We start from the raw sequence: 23,445 nt of genomic DNA on the forward strand, positions 1-23,445 counted from the left end.
CTTGTTTGTTATCGGACTTGGCAGACAGCTTCTGGAAGACTGCCAAGGACTTCTCCAGTCAAAGGAATTTAACTCTATCGTTCCTGGTCCTGTCTGTTTATTTATATTCCTTTGGAGGCTTGGACTCTCACCTCATGGTCACAGGTGAGACAGAACACCATCCCATCCTTTGGTTCCTTGAGTAGGCTTGTCAGAGTCTCCATGCAACCAGCTTGCTTTGGACTTTCAGTTGGGATAGATGAGAGCTGCAGGAATTGCAGTTGTTACCTACCCCAACTTGGAGGGTGCAAAGCTGTCTGTGATTCAATAGGGGGAGGCAGGTGGGTGTCAGCCCTTCAAGTAGGCTCAGGTGGAGCAAAGGACTCATATTTCTGGAAGGCACGAGGTCAAAGGTGTCGGGCCATTAAGCAGAAAGATGGAGGTAGTTTTGAGTCTAGGCCAGGAACACCTGATGTAGCCTTAAATTGAGAAGATGGCTGAGTGGGGAAGTTGATGGGTAGTTAATGCCCTGTGCTCTACATTCAAATCCCATCCCTGTGGGCAAGAATGGGGAAATCAGGAAAATATTTCTACATTTTGCTTCCTGCTGAGGATCCAAGGTTGTGTCAATGCCATCCATCAAGAGCATTTCTTCTCACACTAAAACAGAATCTGGAATCAAAACTTCATCCGGTGATGCTGCCTGTGCATCCTAGAAGACCAAAAGGTGGAAGGAGACATGCGCCAGCCGGGGACTCGAACCTGGGTCACAAGGTTGGAAACCCTGCATGATGCCCCTGCACCACTGGCACAGCTGTTGAGAGTCTGTCTGAAGAGAAGCAATACTCATATCCAGGGTTTCTCTTTTCCCATCCGGGTCTCAGAACAAAGGTATTCAATTGCTGTCTAGCCAGCCCAGCTATGGATGCTCAGGTGGGAGGAGCCGAGAGGGAGGCCTGTGCCAGGTCTCTGTGGCGCAATGGGTTAGCACGTCTGGCTGTTAACCAGAAGGATGGTGGTTCAAGCCCACCCAGGGACGGCTTGCTTGATAAATTGAACAATGTATGACAGCAGTGCATAGTTGATCCATTTGGTTCTTCATCTTGCGATTGCAGTTCCCAATCTCTCCATATTTTTTTCTGCTAGACTTAAAATATTTAGGCATCTGCTTCATTAGGCTTAACCTCCCAGAAGAAAAAGCAGACAAGGCCCCAGGCCTGAGAGAAGGGAAATTATTTCTACATTTTGGTTCCTGCTGAGTATACAAGAGCAGATCAATAGCAGCCTCAGTTTGTACATAGGTGGCAAGTTAAGAAAGTTGAGAGATGCGTCATGGCATTGTGTAACTGCGGGAATCTTGTTCCTTTTAGGACATTAGGTTTCTGCAGAAGAGACAGGTAGGTAGCTCCAGGATCTCACGGAAGCTCTTTATGGGAGGTGAAGATTTGGCAATTTCACCAGAAAAAAAAATTCCGAGATAACCTTTCTTTTTTAAAAAAAAAATAAAGTTTTATTTGGGTTTTCACACATACAAAATACAAGTAAAACATCTTTTTTGAAAATAGCATGGTCCCGGGTTGAACTTCTTTATACAGACACAAAACTCAATTTCATGCTCCTTTTTGTATTCTATTCCATATCTTATACTATTTTACATTTTCTATATAGTTTTTCCCCTCTTTTAATTTTCTCAATTTTATTTTGATTATCTCATCTCAATTCAAATCATTATATTTATACTTTTGTCTGTTCTGTTTCAATTTCATATTATCTTTTCTCATTAAACAAATTTTCTCCTGTAGTTACTAATTGGAGTATGACACCTTTATATCTTTTAATTACATCCATTCAACTCTTATTTAAGCTTCAATATATACCTCGAGGTTATGACCTTCAATATAATATATAATATATAACTTCCAATCGAATTTTGCTTGGTACATTCTTATAATACACACTATATTCTTTAAAAAAAAAAGATTGTAAATATATGTAATGATAAACCCTCATTCCATTCCAGTTCAGTTCTATCATTAATAATCATTAAAATCTTAACATCTTTAACACTTCTTTTCAATTAAATATCATACTTCCTTAAAAACACATATAATCTCCATAATTAATTTTTCCCTTATTTCTCTTCACATATGTTTTATAAATCATTAAATATACCTTTTATTACATTTATTTACTGACAAGCATTCCACTGAATTACGATACTATTTTATGAGACATTTTAATCACACATTGTTTCATATTTTCTAAAATTATTTCTGTTTCTAATATAACCATACTATCTTATGTACCTTTGCAGAATCCCTTTTTCCATTAAATTTTCACCCATTATCTCTGAATAGGCCTTGTTTCTCTATATTTTGTTTCTGTCCTTTATGACTTCTTTTCCTTTCTTTCTTTCATCTCATCTTCTCCCTCCCCTTTTTACCCCCTTGTCTCTCTACTTCTAATTCTCTCTTCTGCATTTCTCTCTTCTGTTGCTTTCTGATTTTATACTTATTTTTCACTCTATTTTTTTCGGGGGCGGGGGAGTTGTTTTTCCCAATCTTAAACTTTCTATTCTCTTTCCCTCCTTTCCTTTCCCCACCACCATCTAAGATTACTTGTTCATTAAAGATGGCTTCTTTGTCACAATCTTCTTGTTCTGCAGGCATTTCTTGTTGTTTCTCATAATTCCAAATCTCCATTTCTAAAAACTGAAATACGAAGCCAAAAGAACCGCTCCCTTCTGGTGCATCTTCTTTGTACTTTTTAAGTTCCATTTTCAGTTCTTCTAAAAGTGGAGCCATTTAAACAGTTTTAAACAACCACCCAATTGATTTTAGTCATTCAAAACAATAACCAAGAATCCAGAAATCATCAAGTAATCCAGATAGTCCCGAGTTATATCTTCTTATTTCTTTTTTGACTTTCTCTTCCTGGGGTTTTTGTTGCGATATTTCAGTTAAGCTGTATCTTTTGGAAGTCTTGTTGAGATTTTGCTGTAAGTTCTTTTTAATTCCAGGCAGTCTCCTCCCTCTTCCAGATCCTGCCCTTATTCTTTTTCTCTCCCTTCCTGCTTATGAAAAATAAACTTTTTAATGTCCAGAAATCTTTATTATCCCTTTGGCATTTTGTTTTATTTTCAGCTTAATTGCCTATTGATGTCAAAGCGGATTTTTCCGATTTCTTATTTAAGTCTCTTAGTTGTCAGTATAGGGAAGGAGAGAGAAGAAAACAAAAAGCCAAACCTTTCCCTTTTCACTTTGCTTCACTGCTTCAGAATCTTATTTGGGAGCGATGTTATTTTTTGTAAGTTTAAATTCTGGGGTACCTTGGTTGTTGCTTTTACAATTTAACCCGGTCAGCCAAAACTTTCACTTCTTATCTTCCTCCTGCACATTCTTTTCCAGTCGAGTTCTTCTTTGTGGTGGCCATTTCTGACCACCGCTGCAACCGCCTTCGGGAAAGGGAGTAATGGCCAGCTGAGGAGGAGAGATTCAGCTCTCCTCGACCTTGCTGGCAGTCTCCCCACTCTTCACCACCTCTATGGGGTGGCTTAGCCCTGAAACCAGCCAGCTTGGGATGCTTCAGCGGCAAGCCCAGACATAAACCGCGCACGATCGTGGATTTCTGTCTGTCACCGAAGCCCTTCAAACCGAAGACTCAGGGAACAATGTTATTGTTAATTCCAGGGTACCTTATTTGTTGCTTTTACAATTTAACCCGGTCAGCCAAAACTTTCACTTCTTATCTTCCTCCTGCACATTCTTTTCCAGTCAAGTTCTTCTTTGTGGTGGCCATTTCTGACCACCGCTGCAACCGCCTTCAGGAAAGGGAGTAATGGCCAGCTGGGGAGGAGAGATGCAGCTCTCCTCAACCCTGCAGGCAGTCTCCCCCCTCTTCACCACCTCTACAGGGTGGCTTAGCCCTGAAACCAGCCAACTCGGGGCGCTCCAGCAGCGAACACGAGGTTTCGGTCAGTCTCTGAAGAAGCTCAAACCGGAGGACCCGAGGTAATCTTTCTGAAATCAGCTGCTTGCCTCTGTCATTAACCTCCCAAGATTTGCTGATAGCCACATCCACCCAGTGTTCTGACCTCGGCTTCTTTAGAAATCATAGAACACAATCTTAATCTGGCAAAACCTCTTTTTATTTCCACAGCTGTGAATTATGTTCATTCACAAAGCTTCACACACAATCTTTCAGGGGAATGTTGATAGACACCCACCTTATCACACTTGGAATGCGGCCAGAGAACTAATTAGGGCAAAGCCAAACTTGACACAGAGTCAAACAAAAAGCTTGTGTTCTGAGGAAACCAACTAATTGCTTCCTAATTGCTTCCTGCAAAAAGCTCACGTCCCATTCACTCCTCTTTTACGTCCTATGGGAGGGGCCAATCATCTCTGAGGTGTGGCTTTACTCCTGAGTTGACCCAGCTTTTCTCAATTGTTCCTGACTTCTGCTAGCTCCCCCACCTCACTGTTGTCTGAGTCTGAAGGCAGTTGCTGACTGCCAGCCTGCCTTGGCCTCATCTCTGCCCCTGATGCATAGCCCTCCTCCGAATCTTCCTCACCCTCCAGACCCAGCCCAGACTCCTCCCCAACCTCCTCACTACTGTCCGACTCTGCTGCCAGCCCCGTCAGCTGCCGGCAGGACACAACACCCAGGTGGGCAAATCCCTGAAAGATCAGTGGCACTACTCTTATGTGGAAGCACCGAATTGCTTGCATGAGCTCTTCAGTTAGGTTCCTTCCACTTTTTATCTTTGCTTGTGATGTAATGTCTTGTATGGGGGGATTGTTTGCCAAAAAAACCCAACCCTCTCCTGAAATGCAGGATTGAATCAGCAGCCTGAGAATTTCTTAAATTTTGCTCCCGCACTCTTTCACTCTGTCACTGACCTCTGGAGGGGACTGGAGACTAAGGCATATGAAGAACGGTTGCAGGAACTGGGCTTGGCTAGTCTAGTGAAGAGAAGGACCAGAGGAGACATGATAGCAGTCTTCCAATATCTGAGGGGCTGCCGCAAAGAGGAAAGGGTCCAGATATTTTCTAAAGTTCCTGTAGGCAAAACAATGGATGGAAACTGAACAAGGAGAGATTCAACCTGACAGTGAGAAGAATCAACCAATGGAACAGAAGTTGCCCTCAGAAGTTGTGGGAGCTTCATCACTTGAGACTTTCAGGAAGAGATTGGACACCCATCTGTCAGAAATGGTGTAGGGTCTTGGGTGGTGGTGGTGGTGTTGGACTAGATGAACTACAAGGTCCCTTCCAACTCTGTTTATCTGTTATCTGTTATCTCTAAAAAAAAAAATCAGCTTTTTAAGTTCTCTTGTATTGCAAACACCAATCTGGAATGGCCAGCAAGAGATATGGGTGTGCTAATTGAGAGTTACTCACATGCCTGGTTTCTGTGGTGTAGTGGTTATCACATTTGCCTAACACGCAAAAGGTCCCTGGTTCGAAACCAGGCAGAAACACATCTTTTTCTCAACATGGGATCATTTCAAGTTCCATGCGTGTACAAAGAAGTAGCTTTCCCTCCAGATGAAGAAACATCCCATAAGAAGAAGAAATATTGCTTGTAAGCTATTTTGCCTACCACGTGTATGTCTGTATATAACTGTTGTATATAAAACACTGTTAAATGTCTAAGTCTCTGTGTGCTGTGTTCTGCTCCTGGTTTTTCTCACTGTAGCAGTCACACTGCAAATGCTCTGACAGAGAGGCCAGGGGCTGAGGACAATGTTGTCCCAGGTCCCTCAGGCACTTGGGGAGGTGGTTGACCGGATGGAGAACTGCTGCCCTCACAGACACAGGGGAGGATCAGCTGCAGACAGGCAGTGGTATTGAGAGGCAACAGGTCACCTCTGATGAGGAACAGCTGCCTTCCCCTATTGGATCCAAAGGCAAGGAGAGTAGAGTGGAGGCAAGCTCAAAGGACAGCTGCAAGGTTGCTCAGCAGAAGATCACCCTGTCCCTCCTCACAAGGAACACCTGGCATGGTTTAAGTTAAGGAGGAGCCAGGGGAGTTTGTCCTTTGGCTTACACTCCCCAGCTCTGGAAAAACTCAGCCTGGACTCTTGTTTCTGCCTGTGCCTTGCCTTTGGCCTTTTAGACTTCCCCTTGGCCTTGTGGACTTGCCTTACCCTGTAGACTTGTCTTGCCCTTCGGAGCTTGACACTGGACTTTGCCCCATGAGGCTGTACCTTCTTTTTGGACTCCTTCTTTGCCTTTACGAATTGGTTTTGTTTATCGACTAGCTTTTGTTTGTGGGACAGAGGGAGGCTGCCTTCAGGGGAGTGTGGGGTTGAGCCTTACCACTTTTGTGCCAGCTAACAGGGCAACGAAGGATTCTATCAATGCCTGCCTCTGCCTAGGCGACCTGGATGATAACAGATGGGGGTGATATTTGAGTCCAGCCAGGATCACCTGTAGGTACCCTTTCCTTGACAGGATGGCTGAAACTGATGGACAGCTAATGCCCTGTACTCGGTAAATATGGATTCAAATCCCATCTCAGCTATCACTTCTTCCACTGATAGTCATTCTGGGGCTTAGGCTGTGGTTATCTTCACAAACCAAAGCACAAGGGAGAGGAAATCCTGAAGTTATTTCTACATTTTGCTTCCTGATGAGGATCCAAGGTGATGTCAATGCCAGCTATCAAGAGCATTTCTCTTTTTCTCCTACTAAAACAGAATCTGAGGTGAAAAATGTCATCTGGTGATGCTGCCAGTACCTCCTAGAAGAGCAAAATGTGGAAGGAGACGTGCGCCAGCCGGGACTCGAACCCGGGTCGCAAGATTGGGAACCCTGCATGATGCCCCTACACCACTGGCACAGCTGTTGGGAGTTTGTCTCAAGCAATATTTATAGCCAGGATTTCTCTTTTCACAGCTGATGGCGACAGAGGGGAACACACTGTGTCTTGTGACCAAGGTATCTGATTGTTGTCTAGCCAGCTCCAGCTATGGATGCTCAGGAGGCCTGTGCCTGGTCTCTGTGGCGCAATGGGTTAGCGCGTCTGGCTGTTAACCAGAAGGATGGTGGTTCGAGCCCACCCAGGGACGGCCTGTTTGATTCAGAGCAAAGGTGATGGATTGAATGCAGCACCCAGCTTTTCATCTGGAGGCTTCAATTCTCACCTAGTCGATCCTTTTTCTCACCTAAATATTTGGCCATCATCTGCATTTTTTAAAAATATTCCAGAGTGCAGAAGGAAGAACAAGGCAGATTTATTCACAATCAGTGACTAAGGTGAAAGCCGGGAGGAATCACCCCACGTGTCCTGGGCTTCTTCCTCTGACGGTCCTCGGTTGGAGCTGTCCAGGGTCCTGAAACAGTTGCCTGTTGCAAAGATTAGGCCATCCACAGGTGAAACTCAAAAAATTAGAATATTGTGCAAAAGTTCATTTATTTCAGTAATGCAACTTAAAAGGGGAAACTAATATATGAGATAGACTCATTACATGCAAAGCAAGATAGTTCAAGCCGTGATTTCACATAATTGAGATGATTATGGCTTACAGTTCATGAAAACCCCAAATCCATAATCTCAGAAAATTAGAATATTGTGAAAAGGTTCAATATTCTAGGCTCAAAGTGTCCCACTCTAATCAGCTAATTAAGCCATAACACCTCCAAAGGGTTCCTGAGCCTTTAAATGGTCTCTCAGTCTGGTTCAGTAGGAATCACAATCATGGGAAAGACCTGACAGTTATACAGAAAACCATCATTGAGGCTTCCAGTTTGAGCTTCTTCGGCAACAGACAGAAATCGGCGATCGTATGTGGTTTCGGTCTGGGCTTGTCCCTGGAGCACCCCGAGCTGGCTGGTTTTGGGGCTAAGCCACCCTGTAGAGGTGGTGAAGAGGGGGGAGACTGCCAGCAGGGTTGAGGAGAGCCGCATCTCTCCTCCTCAGCTGGCCATTACTCCCTTTCCCAAAGGCAGTTGCAGCGGTGGTCAGAAATGGCCACCTCAAAGAAGAACTCGACCGGAAAAGAATGTGCAGGAGGAAGATAAGAAGTGAAAGTTTTGGCTGGGTGGGTTAAATTGCAAAAGCAACAACTAAGGTACCCTGGAATTTAATTTTTTAAAAAATAACATCGTTCCCAAAGAAGATTCTGAAGCAGTGAAGCAAAGTGAAAAGGGAAAGGTTTGGGTTTTTTCTTCTTCTCTCCCTTTCCCTATACTGACAACTAAGAGACTTAAATAAGAAATTGGAAAAAAAAATCCGCTTTGACATCAACAGGCAATTAGGCTGAAAATAAAACAAAATGTCAAAGGGATAATAAAGATTTCTGGACATTAAAAAATTTTTATAAGCAGGAAAGGAGAGAAAAAGAATAAAAGGGCAGCATCTGGGAAAAAAAAGAAGGAGACTGTCTGGAATTCAAAGGAATCTACAGTAAAACTTCAACAAGACTTCTAAAAGATACATTTTAACTGAAACTTGGCAACTAAATAGTAGAAAGGAAGAGGAAGAGAAAGTGAAAAAAAGCAAAAAGAAACAGCTTGCATGTATTTGGATTACTTGGTGATCTTTGGATTCTTGGTTACTGCATTTGAATAACTAAAATTAATTGGGTGGTTATTTAAAAATTTATACAATGGCACTACTTCTGGATGAATTGAAAATGGAACTTAAAAAGTACAAAGAAGATGCGAGGGGTTCTTTTGGCTTCATTTTTCAATTCTTAGAAATGGAGATTTGGAACAATGAGAAACAACAAGAAACAATGGAACAATGCAAAACAAGAAGACTGGGACAAAGAAGAAGCCATCTTTAATGAACAAGTAATTCTATGTGGGAAAGAAAAAGGAAAGGGGAGAAAGAGAATTGAGAATTTAAGACTTAAAAAAACAACCAAAGAACAGAAAAATAGTTCAAAAAATAATATTGGAAAGCAACAGAAGAGGGGAATACAGAAGAGAGAAATAGAGGTAGAGAGACAAGGGGGTAAAAAGGGGAGAGAGAAGAAGAGAGGGAAGAAGGAAAGGAAAGAAGTTACAAAGGACAGAAACAAGATATAGAGAAACAGGGCCTATTTAGAGACAGTGGGTGAAAATTTAACTGAAAAAGGGATTCTGTAAAGGTACATAAGATTGTATTGTTATATTAGTAATAGAAATAATTTTAGAAAATTGCAAACAATGTATGATTAAAATGAGGGATAAAATAGTTACTGTAATCTAGTGAAATGTTTGTTAATAAAATAAATGAGAGAATTGAATTAGGAAGGGACGGGAACATTTTAATTAATGTTAATGTTTTATAAAATATAAGTGAAGGCGGGGAATTAATTATAGAAAGCTTATTACTGTTCCCATAGAAGTATGATATTTAATTGAAAAGTAATGTTAAAGAAGTTAAGATTTTAATGAATATTAATATTAATGATACAATTGAATTGGAATGGAAGTGTGTATTTTGGTGTGTATTTTAAGAATGTACCAAGCAGAATCCGAATGGAAGTTATGTATTATACTGAATGTTAAAACTTTAAGGCATATATTGAAGCTTAAATAAGAGTTAAATGGATAAAATTAAAAGATATAAAGGTGTCATACTCCAATTAGTACTACAGGAGAAAATTTGTTTAATGAGAAAAGATAATATGAAATTGAAACAGAACAGACAAAAGTATAAATATAATGATTTGAATTGAGATGAGATAATCAAAATAAAATTGAGAAAATTAAAAGAGGGGAAAAACTATATAGAAAATGTAAAATAGTATAAGTTATGCAATAGAATACAAAAAGGAGCATGAAATTGAGTTTTGTGTCTGTATAAAGAAGTTCAACCCGGGACCATGCTATTTTCAAAAAAGGATGTTTTACTTGTATTTTGTATGTGTGAAAACCCAAATAAAACTTTATTTAAAAAAAAAAAGAAAGGTTATCTAGGAATTTTTTTTCTGGTGAAATTGCCAACTTCACCTCCCCTAAAGAGCTTCCATGAGATCCTGAAGCTACCTACCTGTCTCTTCTGCAGAAACCTTTTGTCCTAAAAGGAACAAGATTCCCGCAGTTACACAATGCTATGACGCATCACTCAACTTTCTTAACTTGCAACCTATGTACAACCTGAGGCTGCTATTGATCTGCTCTTGTATACTCAGCAGGAACCAAAATATAGAAATAATTTCCCTTCTCTCAGGCCTGGGGCCCTGTCTCCTTTTTCTTCTGGGAGGTAAAGCCTAATGAAGCAGATGCCTAAATATTTTAAGTCTAGCAGAAAAAAATATGGAGAGATTGGGAACTGCAATCACAAGATGAAGAACCAAATGGATCAACTATGCACTGATGTCATATATTGTTCAATTTATCAAGCAAGCCGTCCCTGGGTGGGCTCGAACCACCATCCTTCTGGTTAACAGCCAGACGTGCTAACCCATTGCGCCACAGAGACCTGGCACAGCCCTCCCTCTCGGCTCCTCCCACCTGAGCATCCATAGCTGGGCTGGCTAGACAGCAATTGAATACCTTTGTTCCAAGACCCAGATGGGAAAAGAGAAACCCTGGATATGAGTATTGCTTTTCTTCAGACAGACTCTCAACAGCTGTGCCAGTGGTGTAGGGACATCTACAGGGTGGCTTAGCCCCAAAACCAGCCAGCTCGGGGTGCTCCAGTGGCAAGCCCAGACCGAAACCGCGCACGATCGCGGATTTCTGTCTGTTGCCGAAGAAGCTCAAACTGGAAGGCTCAATGATGGTTTTCTGTATAACTGTCAGGTCAGCAGTCTTTCCCATGATTGTGATTCCTACTGAACCAGACTGAGAGACCATTTAAAGGCTCAGGAACCCTTTGCAGATGTTATGGCTTAATTAGCTTGTTAGTGTTTGGGGACAAACCCCCAAGCAGAGTGCACAGCAGCAGTCAAGCCAGGCAGCCAAATGAGAGAGAGGCTGGGCCCAAGAGTATACACACACTGGAGACAAAAACACTGTTTGTAGTTTTAAATAGTTATTTAATTCATTCAGAGTTTAAGCAGTGTCATTCAGTCCATATGTCATTATCCAATATATCCATCCAGTAACATAGTTCATTAAACTAGTCAGTACAATGTCCTTTATCTGCTTGTAAATCTTCTCCTTCCGATACCTTTCTCTCGAAGACAACGCTGAGTATGCACAGGATATCAGCTCACCAAGTAAACAGTCCTTTTGTTCAGTAGAAATGGTATTCAGCACAGTAGCCAACAAGCAGACGTCTCATACAGGAGTAAAAAACAGGCAGCAGGGAGTGTGACCAGGGATCAGACCAGTGACCAGGAATCAGTAACCAGGAAGTGTTACGTTTCTCTTACTGCCTTATATTGCTGCTTGCAACCGCACCCTTAATTATCTAATTACATTGCAGTTTGGTGCTTAAAGCTACAAACACTTAAACTTAGGTTTATATATTTATTCACCCAAATCTAGTTGGTGTATCAATATACCCAACATTCTCCCCTTTTGGGTGATATAAATATATAATACCCTTACACTCTAAACCCATACTTTTCACAACTCTCTAGGTGCTTAATGGCACCTTGGGCTTTAGTAAAATTATCAGCTATATTGTCCTCCGACATGCAGTACTCCAGCTGTATCATTTTACTCTGTACAGATTGTCTAACGTTTAGATACCTTAAATCTGTATGCTTGCTCCTAGTTTTTACTGCAATATTCGTGGCCATTTGAATTGCTGCCTGATTATCTTCATGTACAATTATAGGATAATTTACAGTTATACCCATATCATTCAACATTTGTTTATACATGATTAACTCAGTACATAGTAGCGATAAACAGGAGAATTCTGCCTCCATAGTAGACAAACTTATATGCTGTTGTCTTATTGACTTCCAACCTATTAATGTCTTACCCAGCATTATGGCTGTTCCTGAAGTCGACTTTCTTGTGTCTCTTTCTGATGCAAAACTAGCATCTGCATAAGCACTCAGTATGAGATCACCTTTTGGTTCTAGATACAGTGCATGGTGTAATGTTCTTTTAAGATATCTTAAAATTCTTTTCAATGCATTCCAATGACATTGAAGCGGATCATTACTATGTCGTGCCAGTTGATTAATACTAAAAGCTATATCTGGCCTTGACCAATTGCTAATATATGATAAGCTACCAATCAGAGATTGATATATTGCCTTATCAAACTTGGGACTTTGAGCATCCATTTTGCAAATATCCTGACTCATTGGAGTCTTTGCAGGCTTACAAAATTCCATCTTATAATCTATTAGCAATTTAGATATCTTATCTTCCTGAGATATCTTAAAACCTTTCTGTGTTTTCACTATATTTAAACCTAGATATTTCTTTATCTCCCCTAATTGCTTGATTTTTATTTTCTTACCTAATGATGCTATAATTTTATTTGCTTCATCATTAGTCTCAGTAATCAAGGCAATATCATCAGTGAATAACAATAATAATGATATTTTCCCATTTGTCTCCCTTTTAAATAGACACGGATCGGCTAAACCAGCTTTAAACCCTATATTGTTCAGTTCCTTTACAATATACTGGTTCCATTCATAGCCCGATTGTTTAAGGCCATAGAGGCTCTTTTTTTAACAACCAACAATCATTATTATTTTCACCTTTCAATCCAATAGGCTTTTTCATATATACAGTATGTCTTAGTGGAGCATGCAAGTAAGCAGTTTCCACATCTAAATGGTTAACTATATATTTCTTGCTTGCTGCCCACACTAAAGCTGCCCTTAACGTTGCTGCCTTAAGACTAGGTGCAAATACTTCATCATAGTCATTGGCACTTTGTCTAAAACCTTGGGCTACTAATCTTGCCTTATGGATTATATTTCCATCTTTATCAGTTTTTATCTTAAAAATCCATTTGCAGCCAATGGGTTTTATATCTACAGGTAATCTCGCATTTTCATATACTTTCATATCCTTCAAGGATTTCAATTCCTTATTCATTGCTGCATACCAACTTTCCTTATCTTTAGAAGGATACTTTTAATTTCATCCACAGTATATGGAACTCTATTTTCCTGGCACACTGTATTAGCCTGGTATCTATCAGGCGGTCTAGATATTCGTGTAGTTCTTCTGGGAATTACAGGGCTTGTATGAGGACTTTTTTGAGTTACTACCTGTTCATGTTCCTCAGCTTGCTCAACTATTTCTTCCTTTATGGGCTCTATCTCTTCCTGTACTTCTCTCTTTACTTTATTTTTAAAGTTACAGGGATACTTAATGGGATTTCTATAGGATTCAATAACCACTTCTTTATTGTTATCCTGTTCTAACTTATCCCATCCTACGTGCTCTAGAAATTGGGCATTAGCACTACATAACACCTTAGATGTGCCTTTCTCCCAAAATCTATATGCCCTATGGTTTGCTTGGTAACCAACGAAAAAAAATTGTTTAGCTCTGTGTTGCCCTTTACGCCTGAGTTGTGTAGGGATATGCACCCATGCTGGTGCACCAAATGTGTGCAGGTAACTCAGATCAGGCTTCCTGCCATGCCACATGGTGAATGGTATTTCACCAGTAGTTGAGTTAACAACGTTGTTCAATAAATTATTAGCACACATTGCAGCCTCCCCCCACACAAAATCAGGTAATCCAGAATCAGTTAACATTGTTCTAACCATTGCCTGAAGTGTTTGGCCTCTTCTCTCTATAAATGCGTTGTGTTGTGGTCTGTATGGTGCAGATTTCTTGTGCTCTATTCCAGCTACCTTTAATCTATTCTGGAATTTGCTGTTAACAAATTCCGTACCATTATCTGTCACCAGGGTTATCAGTTGCCGTTTAGTCTTTCTTTCTGCAAACTTTAACCAGTTGAAGAAATGTTGATATGTTTCAGTTTTGCTTTTCATTAAGTAGCAAAACCCATATCTAGAGTAATGGTCCATAATGCTCAGTATATATCGAGCACCCCCCATACTGGGTTTCTTTGGACCTATAATGTCTGCAAATACAACTTCTAAAGGTTCTTTAGTTTTGAAACCATTTAGCCTATTTGCAGGCAATATTTTACTCTTATCTTCACAGCAGACATTACAACGCAAATATTTATCACAGGGTTTTAACCTTATTCCATCAGATAACTCTACTGTGCGTTTTAGCATTTTAAAATTTACATGCCCCAAACGCCTATGCAATAAATGGATACATTCATTATGAGGCTTTATATTGTTAAATACAGTCTGTGCCTCCCCTTTCTTACTATCATGTAACACATACAATGTTCCATTTAAAGCTGCAGTTACCCTTTTGTTATCTTTATCAAGTATGCACTTATTATCCTTAAATGTAACTACATAACCTAGTTTATCTAATACTCTTACAGAAAGTAAGTTCATCTTTAACTGTGGTACATACAACATTTTTATATTCTGGTTTAAACATGGACAATATGCAATACCTTCACCCTTGGCCTTGAGGTGCCAGCCATTCGCGAGTGATATATGTTGAGAGCTTGTAGACATTTTTATAAACTTTGTCTTATCTCTCGTGATGCAGTGGGATGCACCACTGTCCACCACCCATAAATCATTCTTCACATCACAGTTGCTAAACATAGCTAGTTCAAAGGATTTCTTTGGCTTCTTTACATTCTGACTTTTTCCTTTTCTGCAGAATCTTGCCAAATGTCCTCTGCCTCCACAATTAAAACACTTTTTAATTGTGTATGCCGTCGAAGATAAATTCTCTTCTTCCAGGTGCTTTACTTTACTAAGCTGGTTTCTTTCAAGTTTTGAAGATAATTTCTCTTCATTAGGTTTATCTTCTCTCAGCTGGTCACGTTCAAACCTTCTTCTGGCTTCTTCTAATAGCCTGCCGGTTATCTCAGTTACTGATAAACTGTCTTTTGGCAATACTTCTAAAGCAGTCACAAAATCATCATAGCTTCGATCCAAAGAAGACAGTATGATGTATACTTGTTGCAACTCATTAAATATAAGCTCTTTTTCTTGTAATTCCTGAAAAATGCTTTTCATACAGTTTAAATGAGTTAACATGTCTCCATTCTTCTCAAGATGTGTTCTAAACAGCTTCCGTGTAAGATTGATATGAGCTCCTACACTATCTCGAACATAAATCTTCTTGAGATTCTCCCAGCAGTATGCAGCATTTACCTCTCCACGGATATGAATGAGTTGCTGGTCTGAGAGAGTTAGTCCTATGATGCATAAAGCCTGCTCATTCTTTTGGTCATAGTCTTGTATCTTTTTGGCATCCTCTTCAACATTAGGATCTAAGTTAGATACATCTGGTGGGTTTGTTATTATGTCCCACAAACCTTCTCTTCGTAGAAGTAAACTACATTTCATTGACCATGAAACATAGTTTGTTCCATCTAGTCTGGATATCATGGACAGACTTGGCAAATTTACTTGTGCCATTGCTCTTCAGATAAATAACTATTCAACAAACAGTTTGTACAGTAATGTGCAACTCACACCAACTCTCTCTGCTATAACCTGGTTAGTTAGACTGTGCACACCTCTGGGCCCATAACCAATGTTAGTGTTTGGGGACAAACCCCCAAGCAGAGTGCACAGCAGCAGTCAAGCCAGGCAGCCAAATGAGAGAGAGGCTGGGCCCAAGAGTATACACACACTGGAGACAAAAACACTGTTTGTAGTTTTAAATAGTTATTTAATTCATTCAGAGTTTAAGCAGTGTCATTCAGTCCATATGTCATTATCCAATATATCCATCCAGTAACATAGTTCATTAAACTAGTCAGTACAATGTCCTTTATCTGCTTGTAAATCTTCTCCTTCCGATACCTTTCTCTCAAAGACAACGCTGAGTATGCACAGGATATCAGCTCACCAAGTAAACAGTCCTTTTGTTCAGTAGAAACGGTATTCAGCACAGTAGCCAACAAGCAGACGTCTCATACAGGAGTAAAAAACAGGCAGCAGGGAGTGTGACCAGGGATCAGACCAGTGACCAGGAATCAGTAACCAGGAAGTGTTACGTTTCTCTTACTGCCTTATATTGCTGCTTGCAACCGCACCCTTAATTATCTAATTACATTGCAGTTTGGTGCTTAAAGCTACAAACACTTAAACTTAGGTTTATATATTTATTCACCCAAATCTAGTTGGTGTATCAATATACCCAACATAGCTGATTAGAGTGGGACACTTTGAGCCTAGAATATTGAACCTTTTCACAATATTCTAATTTTCTGAGATTATGGATTTGGGGTTTTCATGAGCTGTAAGCCATAATCATCTCAATTATGTGAAATCACGGCTTGAACTATCTTGCTTTGCATGTAATGAGTCTATCTCATATATTAGTTTCCCCTTTTAAGTTGCATTACTGAAATAAATGAACTTTTGCACAATATTCTAATTTTTTGAGTTTCACCTGTGGATGGCCTAATCTTTGCAACAGGCAGCTGTTTCAGGACCCTGGACAGCTCCCACCGAGGACCGTCAGAGGAAGAAGCCCAGGACACGTGGGGTGATTCCTCCCCGCTTTCAGTTTAGTCACTGATTGTGAATAAGTCTGCCTTGTTCTTCCTTCTGCACACTGGAATATTTTTAAAAAATGCAGATGATGGCCAAATATTTAGGTGAGAAAAAGGATCGACTAGGTGAGAATTGAAGCCTCCAGATGAAAAGCTGGGTGCTGCATTCAATCCATCACCTTTGCTCTGAATCAAACAGGCCGTCCCTGGGTGGGCTCGAACCACCATCCTTCTGGTTAACAGCCAGACGCGCTAACCCATTGCGCCACAGAGACCAGGCACAGGCCTCCTGAGCATCCATAGCTGGGGCTGGCTAGACAACAATCAGATACCTTGGTCACAAGACACAGTGTGTTCCCCTCTGTCGCCATCAGCTGTGAAAAGAGAAGTCCTGGCTATAAATATTGCTTGAGACAGACTCCCAACAGCTGTGCCAGTGGTGTAGGGGCATCATGCAGGGTTCCCAATCTTGCGACCCGGGTTCGAGTCCCGGCTGGCGCACGTCTCCTTCCACATTTTGCTCTTCTAGGAGGTACTGACAGCATCACCAGATGACATTTTTCACCTCAGATTCTGTTTTAGTAGGAGAAAAAGAGAAATGCTCTTGATAGCTGGCACTGACATCACCTTGGATCCTCATCAGGAAGCAAAATGTAGAAATAACTTCAGGATTTCCTCTCCCTTGTGCTTTGGTTTGTGAAGATAACCACAGCCTAAGCCCCAGAATGACTATCAGTGGAAGAAGTGATAGCTGAGATGGGATTTGAATCCATATTTACCGAGTACAGGGCATTAGCTGTCCATCAGTTTCAGCCATCCTGTCAAGGAAAGGGTACCTACAGGTGATCCTGGCTGGACTCAAATATCACCCCCATCTGTTATCATCCAGGTCGCCTAAGCAGAGGCAGGCATTGATAGAATCCTTCATTGCCCTGTTAGCTGGCACAAAAGTGGTAAGGCTCAACCCTACACTCCCCTGAAGGCAGCCTCCCTCTGTCCCACAAACAAAAGCTAGTCGATAAATAAAACCAATTCGTAAAGGCAGAGAAGGAGTCCCAAAAGAAGGTACAGCCTCATGGGGCAAAGTCCAGTGTCAAGCCCCAAAGGGCAAGACAAGTCTACAGGGTAAGGCAAGTCCACAAGGCCAAGGGGAAGTCTAAAAGGCCAAAGGCAAGGCACAGGCAGAAACAAGAGTCCAGGCTGAGTTTTTCCAGAGCTGGGGAGTGTAAGCCAAAGGACAAACTCCCCTGGCTCCTCCTTAACTTAAACCATGCCAGGTGTTCCTTGTGAGGAGGGACAGGGTGATCTTCTGCTGAGCAGCCTTGCAGCTGTCCTTTGAGCTTGCCTCCACTCTGCTCTCCTTGCCTTTGGATCCAATAGGGGAAGGCAGCTGTTCCTCATCAGAGGTGACCTGTTGCCTCTCAATACCACTGCCTGTCTGCAGCTGATCCTCCCCTGTGTCTGTGAGGGCAGCAGTTCTCCATCCGGTCAACCACCTCCCCAAGTGCCTGAGGGACCTGGGGCAACATTGTCCTCAGCCCCTGGCCTCTCTGTCAGAGCATTTGCAGTGTGACTGCTACAGTGAGAAAAACCAGGAGCAGAACACAGCACACAGAGACTTAGACATTTAACAGCGTTTTATATACAAGTTACATACAGACATATACGCGGTAGGCAAAATAGCTTACAGGCAATATTTCTTCTTCTTATGGGATGTTTCTTCATCTGGAGGGAAAGCTACTTCTTTGTACACGCATGGAACTTGAAATGATCCCATGTTGAGAAAAAGATGTGTTTCTACCTGGTTTCGAACCAGGGACCTTTTGCGTGTTAGGCAAATGTGATAACCACTACACCACAGAAACCAGGCATGTGAATAACTCTCAATTAGCACACCCATATCTCTTGCTGGCCATTCCAGATTGGTGTTTGCAATACAAGAGAACTTAAAAAGCTGATTTTTTTTTTTAGAGATAACAGATAACAGATAAACAGAGTTGGAAGGGACCTTGTAGTTCATCTAGTCCAACACCACCACCACCACCCAAGCGGGAGACCCTACACCATTTCTGACAGATGGATGTTCAATCTCTTCCTGAAAGTCTCAAGTGATGAAGCTCCCACAACTTCCAAGGACAACTTCTGTTCCATTGGTTGATTCTTCTCACTGTCAGGTTGAATCTCTCCTTGTTCAGTTTCCATCCATTGTTTTGCCTACAGGAACTTTAGAAAATAGCTTGACCCCTTCCTCTCTGTGGCAGTCCCTCAAATACTGGAAGACTGCTATCATGTCTCCCCTGGTCCTTCTCTTCACTAGACTAGCCAAGCCCAGTTCCTGCAACCGTTCTTCATATGCCTTAGTCTCCAGTCCCCTCCAGAGGTCAGTGACAGAGTGAAAGAGTGCGGGAGCAAAATTTAAGAAATTCTCAGGCTGCTGATTCAATCCTGCATTTCAGGAGAGGGTTGGGTTTTTTTGGCAAACAATCCCCCCATACAAGACATTACATCACAAGCAAAGATAAAAAGTGGAAGGAACCTAACTGAAGAGCTCATGCAAGCAATTCAGTGCTTCCACATAAGAGTAGTGCCACTGATCTTTCAGGGATTTGCCCACCTGGGTGCTGTGTCCCGCCGGCAGCTGATGGGGCTGGCAGCAGAGTCGGACAGTAGTGAGGAGGTTGGGGAGGAACCTGGGCTGTGTCTGGAGGGTGAGGCAGATTCGGAGGAGGGCTCTGCATCAGGGGCAGAGATGAGGCCAAGGCAGGCTGGCAGTCAGCAACTGCCTTCAGGCTCAGACAACAGTGAGGTGGGGGAGCTAGCAGAAGTCAGGAACAATTGAGAAAAGCAGGGTCAACTCGGGAGTAAAGCCACACCTCAGAGATGATTGGCCCCTCCCATAGGACATAAAAGAGGAGTGAATGGGTCGTGAGTTTTTTGCAGGAAGCAATTAGGAAGCAATTAGTTGGTTTCCTCAGAACACAAGCTTTTTGTTTGACTCTGTGTCAAGTTTGGCTTTGCCCTAATTAGTTCTCTGGCTGCATTCCAAGTGTGATAAGGTGGGTGTCTATCAACATTCCCCTGAAAGATTGTGTGTGAAGCTTTGTGAATGAACATAATTCACAGCTGTGGAAAGAGGTTTTGGACAGGAAGGGGAAAAAGAGGTTTTGCCAGGATTAAGATTGTGTTCTATGATTTCTAAAGAAGCTGAGGTCAGAACACTGGGTGGATGTGGCTATCAGCAAATCTTGGGAGGTTAATGACAGAGGCAAGCAGCTGATTTCAGAAAGGTTACCTAGGGTCCTCCGGTTTGAGCTTCTTCAGCGACTGACCGAAACCTCGTCTCTGCGAGGCTTGGATCCGTGTTTGCTGCTGGAGCACCCCAAGTCGGCTGGTTTTGGGGCTAAGCCACCCTGTAGAGGTGGTGAAGAGGGGGGAGACTGCCTGCAGGGTTGAGGAGAGCTGCATCTCTCCTCCCCAGCTGGCCATTACTCCGTTTCCTGAAGGCAGTTGCAGCGGTGGTCAGAAATGGCCACCACAAAGAAGAACTTGACTGGAAAAGAATGTGCAGGAGGAAGATAAGAAGTGAAAGTTTTGGCTGACCGGGTTAAATTGTAAAAGCAACAAATAAGGTACCCTGGAATTAACAATAACATTGTTCCCTGAGTCTTCGGTTTGAAGGGCTTTGGTGACAGACAGAAATCCACGATCGTGCGCGGTTTATGTCTGGGCTCGCCGCTGAAGCGCCCCGAGCTGGCTGGTTTCAGGGCTAAGCCACCCCGTAGAGGTGGTAAAGAGGGGGGAGACTGCCAGCAAGGTCGAGGAGAGCTGAATCTCTCCTCCTCCATTACTCCCTTTCCTGAAGGCGGTTGCAGCGGTGGTCAGAAATGGCCACCACAAAGAAGAACTCAACTGGAAAAGAATGTGCAGGAGGTAGATAAGAAGTGAAAGTTTTGGCTTAAGTTTTGAAGCTTAAATAAGAGTTGAATGGATGTAATTAAAAGATATAAAGGTGTCATACTCCAATTAGTAACTACAGGAGAAAATTTGTTTAATGAGAAAAGATAATATGAAATTGAAACAGAACAGACAAAAGTATAAATATAATGATTTGAATTGAGATGAGATGATCAAAAATAAAATTGAGAAAATTAAAAGAGGGGAAAAACTATATAGAAAATGTAAAATAGTATAAGATATGGAATAGAATACAAAAAGGAGCATGAAATTGAGTTTTGTGTCTGTATAAAGAAGTTCAAGCCGGGACCATGCTATTTTCAAAAAAGGATGTTTTACTTGTATTTTGTATGTGTGAAAACCCAAATAAAACTTTATTTTTTTTTTAAAAAAGAAAGGTTATCTCGGAATTTTTTTTTCTGGTGAAATTGCCAAATCTTCACCTCCCATAAAGAGCTTCCGTGAGATCCTGGAGCTTCCTACCTGTCTCTTCTGCAGAAACCTTTTGTCCTAAAAGGAACAAGATTCCCGCAGTTACACAATGCAGTGACGCATCACTCAACTTTCTTAACTTGCAACCTATCTACAAACTGAGGCTGCTATTGATCTGCTCTTGTATACTCAGCAGGAACCAAAATGTAGAAATAATTTCCCTTCTCTCAGGCCTGGGGCCTTGTCTGCTTTTTCTTCTGGGAGGTTAAGCCTAATGAAGCAGATGCCTAAATATTTTAAGTCTAGCAGAAAAAAATATGGAGAGATTGGGAACTGCAATCGCAAGATGAAGAACCAAATGGATCAACTATGCACTGATGTCATATATTGTTCAATTTATCAAGCAGGCCGTCCCTGGGTGGGCTCGAACCACCATCCTTCTGGTTAACAGCCAGACGCGCTAACCCATTGCGCCACAGAGACCTGGCACAGCCCTCCCTCTCGGCTCCTCCCACCTGAGCATCCATAGCTGGGCTGGCTAGGCAGCAATTGAATACCTTTGTTTAATAATGATATCAAGCTATATAATTGTTGATTGATAATATGAGCTATTATGTAATATAACAACAATGGAGACTATGAAATGGATGCACAAAAAAAAGTGGTAAACCAACCGATACACTGTCTGTAAACTCATGAAGGAAAGGATGAAGTTTTTATGTTTTATGTGTTTTTGTTTGTTGTTAAAATTAATAAAACTGTTTTCAAAGAATACCTTTGTTCCAAGACCCAGATGGGAAAAGAGAAACCCTGGATATGAGTATTGCTTTTCTTCAGACAGACTCTCAGCAACTGTGCCAGTGGTGTAGGGTCATCATGCAGGGTTTCCAACCTTGTGACCCGGGTTCGAGTCCCGGCTGGCGCATGTCTCCTTCCACCTTTTGGTCTTCTAGGACAGTGTCCCCCAACCTTTTCTGAACCAGGGACCGGTTTCACGATTATTTATTCTTCCACGGACTGGTACCTGAGTAACGCGAGACTCCACCGCCATCGGGACAGCTCTTCGTTCGAAGCCGCCCCCCGCTTCGACGAAACTAAGTCGCGAGCACCCAAATGCCGCTTTCCAACCGAAAACCCGGAAGCAACCGAAAACCCGGAAGCGCCGTCGAAACAAGATGGCGGCGCCCAAGCTTTGCGGCCCAGTAAAAAATGATCCACGGACCGGTACCGGTCTGGGGACTGGTGGTTGGGGACCCCTTTTCTAGGATGTACAGGCAGCATCGCCAGATGAAGTTTTGATTCCAGATTCTGTTTTAGTGAGAGAAGAAATGCTCTTGATGGATGGCATTGGCATAACAAAAAGAAAACGGGATGCTACTTCCTGTATATGCCTGGGATTTGAAATGATCCCGTGTTGAGAAAAAGATGTGTTGCTGCCTGGTTTCAGGCCAGGGACCTTTTGTGTGTTAGGCAAACGTGATAACCACTACACCACAGAAACCACAGGTATGAGGACCTCTTAGTAAGCATGCCCATTTCTTCGGTGGACCAATCCCAACTGATGTTTGCAGTACAAGAGGGCTTAAAGAGCTGATGTTCCTTAGAGATTCGTGCCCTCCAAAAGTCAAAGATAAAGTGAAGGATGAGGGAGTAAAAGGTATTGTCATTGTCGGGTTACTGGTTAAATCCTGCATTTCAGGAGAGTTTTTCCTTTCCAAAAGATTCCCCCAAACAAGCTATTACAGGCGTAATATGTGGAAAGAAACTGATTAAAGAGGTCATGGTTGCAGTTTGGTGGAATGGAGGCACTGATCTTCTAGGGATTTGCCCAGCTGGGTGGATTTGGCTTTTGGGAGGTTCAAGGCAAGCAGCTGATTTCATAAAGTCTATCTGAGATTTTTTTTTTTTCTGCATTCTGTCTTGGTGAAATTGCCAAATCCTCATCTCCTGTAAAGCAGTGGCCCCCAACCTTTTTTGTGCCATGGCCCGGTACCGGCATCACAAAATGATCTGCGCCCCGGTACTGGCATCAGCACGCAGCCAGCCGTCCCCCGCTTCTCCCCACCACCTTCAACTCCTCCTTTGTACTTTTGTTGATGGGCTTCGCTTCGGGACGGCTTCAGGACGGTCACTCGGCTCGCCTTGCCTTGGGTGCTGAAAGAATCCTCGCGCCTTAGTTTCGTTCAAAGCCCCCCCCCGTTCAATGAAACTAAGGCGCGAGGATTCCTTCAGGACCCAAACGCCGCTTTCCAACCGGAAAAGCTCACCCGGAAGCACTTTCTCGTCAAACAAGATGGCGGCGCCCAGCAAACTGGCAGCCCGGTAGGAAATGTTCCACGGACCGGTACTAGTCCGCAGCCCGGTGGTTGGGGACCCCTGCTGTAAAGGACTTCTGTGGGATCCTGCAGCTGCCCGTTTCTTCTGCAGAAACATTTTGCCCTAAAAAGCATAATATTCCCACAGTAGCACAATGCTGTGAAGCTTCACTCAGCTTTCTTAACTTGTAACCAGTATACAATCGGAGGCTGGCATTGACCTGACCTTGTATTCTCAGCAGGAACTAAATGCAGAAATAACTTCTAGAATATTTCCCCTCC

At 42.2% G+C, this 23,445-nt stretch overlaps 7 non-coding genes across 7 annotated transcripts; 3 read left to right on the plus strand and 4 right to left on the minus strand.

Annotated features, from left to right (window-relative positions):
• The first annotated feature begins 944 nt into the window (after positions 1 to 944).
• Positions 945 to 1,018, plus strand: TRNAN-GUU (transfer RNA asparagine (anticodon GUU)). The gene has a single exon. It is a non-coding gene; the product is annotated as a tRNA-Asn (tRNA).
• A 4,371-nt stretch (positions 1,019 to 5,389) lies between these two features.
• TRNAV-AAC (transfer RNA valine (anticodon AAC)) lies at positions 5,390 to 5,462 on the plus strand. Its single transcript has one exon. It is a non-coding gene; the product is annotated as a tRNA-Val (tRNA).
• A 1,519-nt stretch (positions 5,463 to 6,981) lies between these two features.
• Positions 6,982 to 7,055, plus strand: TRNAN-GUU (transfer RNA asparagine (anticodon GUU)). Its single transcript has one exon. It is a non-coding gene; the product is annotated as a tRNA-Asn (tRNA).
• A 3,270-nt stretch (positions 7,056 to 10,325) lies between these two features.
• TRNAN-GUU (transfer RNA asparagine (anticodon GUU)) lies at positions 10,326 to 10,399 on the minus strand. The gene has a single exon. It is a non-coding gene; the product is annotated as a tRNA-Asn (tRNA).
• A 6,264-nt stretch (positions 10,400 to 16,663) lies between these two features.
• Positions 16,664 to 16,737, minus strand: TRNAN-GUU (transfer RNA asparagine (anticodon GUU)). The gene has a single exon. It is a non-coding gene; the product is annotated as a tRNA-Asn (tRNA).
• A 1,517-nt stretch (positions 16,738 to 18,254) lies between these two features.
• On the minus strand, positions 18,255 to 18,327 carry TRNAV-AAC (transfer RNA valine (anticodon AAC)). The gene has a single exon. It is a non-coding gene; the product is annotated as a tRNA-Val (tRNA).
• Positions 18,328 to 21,257: 2,930 nt separating this feature from the next.
• TRNAN-GUU (transfer RNA asparagine (anticodon GUU)) lies at positions 21,258 to 21,331 on the minus strand. The gene has a single exon. It is a non-coding gene; the product is annotated as a tRNA-Asn (tRNA).
• Between the last annotated feature and the right edge of the window lie 2,114 nt (positions 21,332 to 23,445).

Source organism: Pseudonaja textilis, chromosome 2 (genome assembly GCF_049901715.1).
Source record: "Pseudonaja textilis isolate UNSWEBS1 chromosome 2, rPseTex1.2, whole genome shotgun sequence".
NCBI classification, from domain to species: Eukaryota; Metazoa; Chordata; class Lepidosauria; order Squamata; family Elapidae; genus Pseudonaja; species Pseudonaja textilis.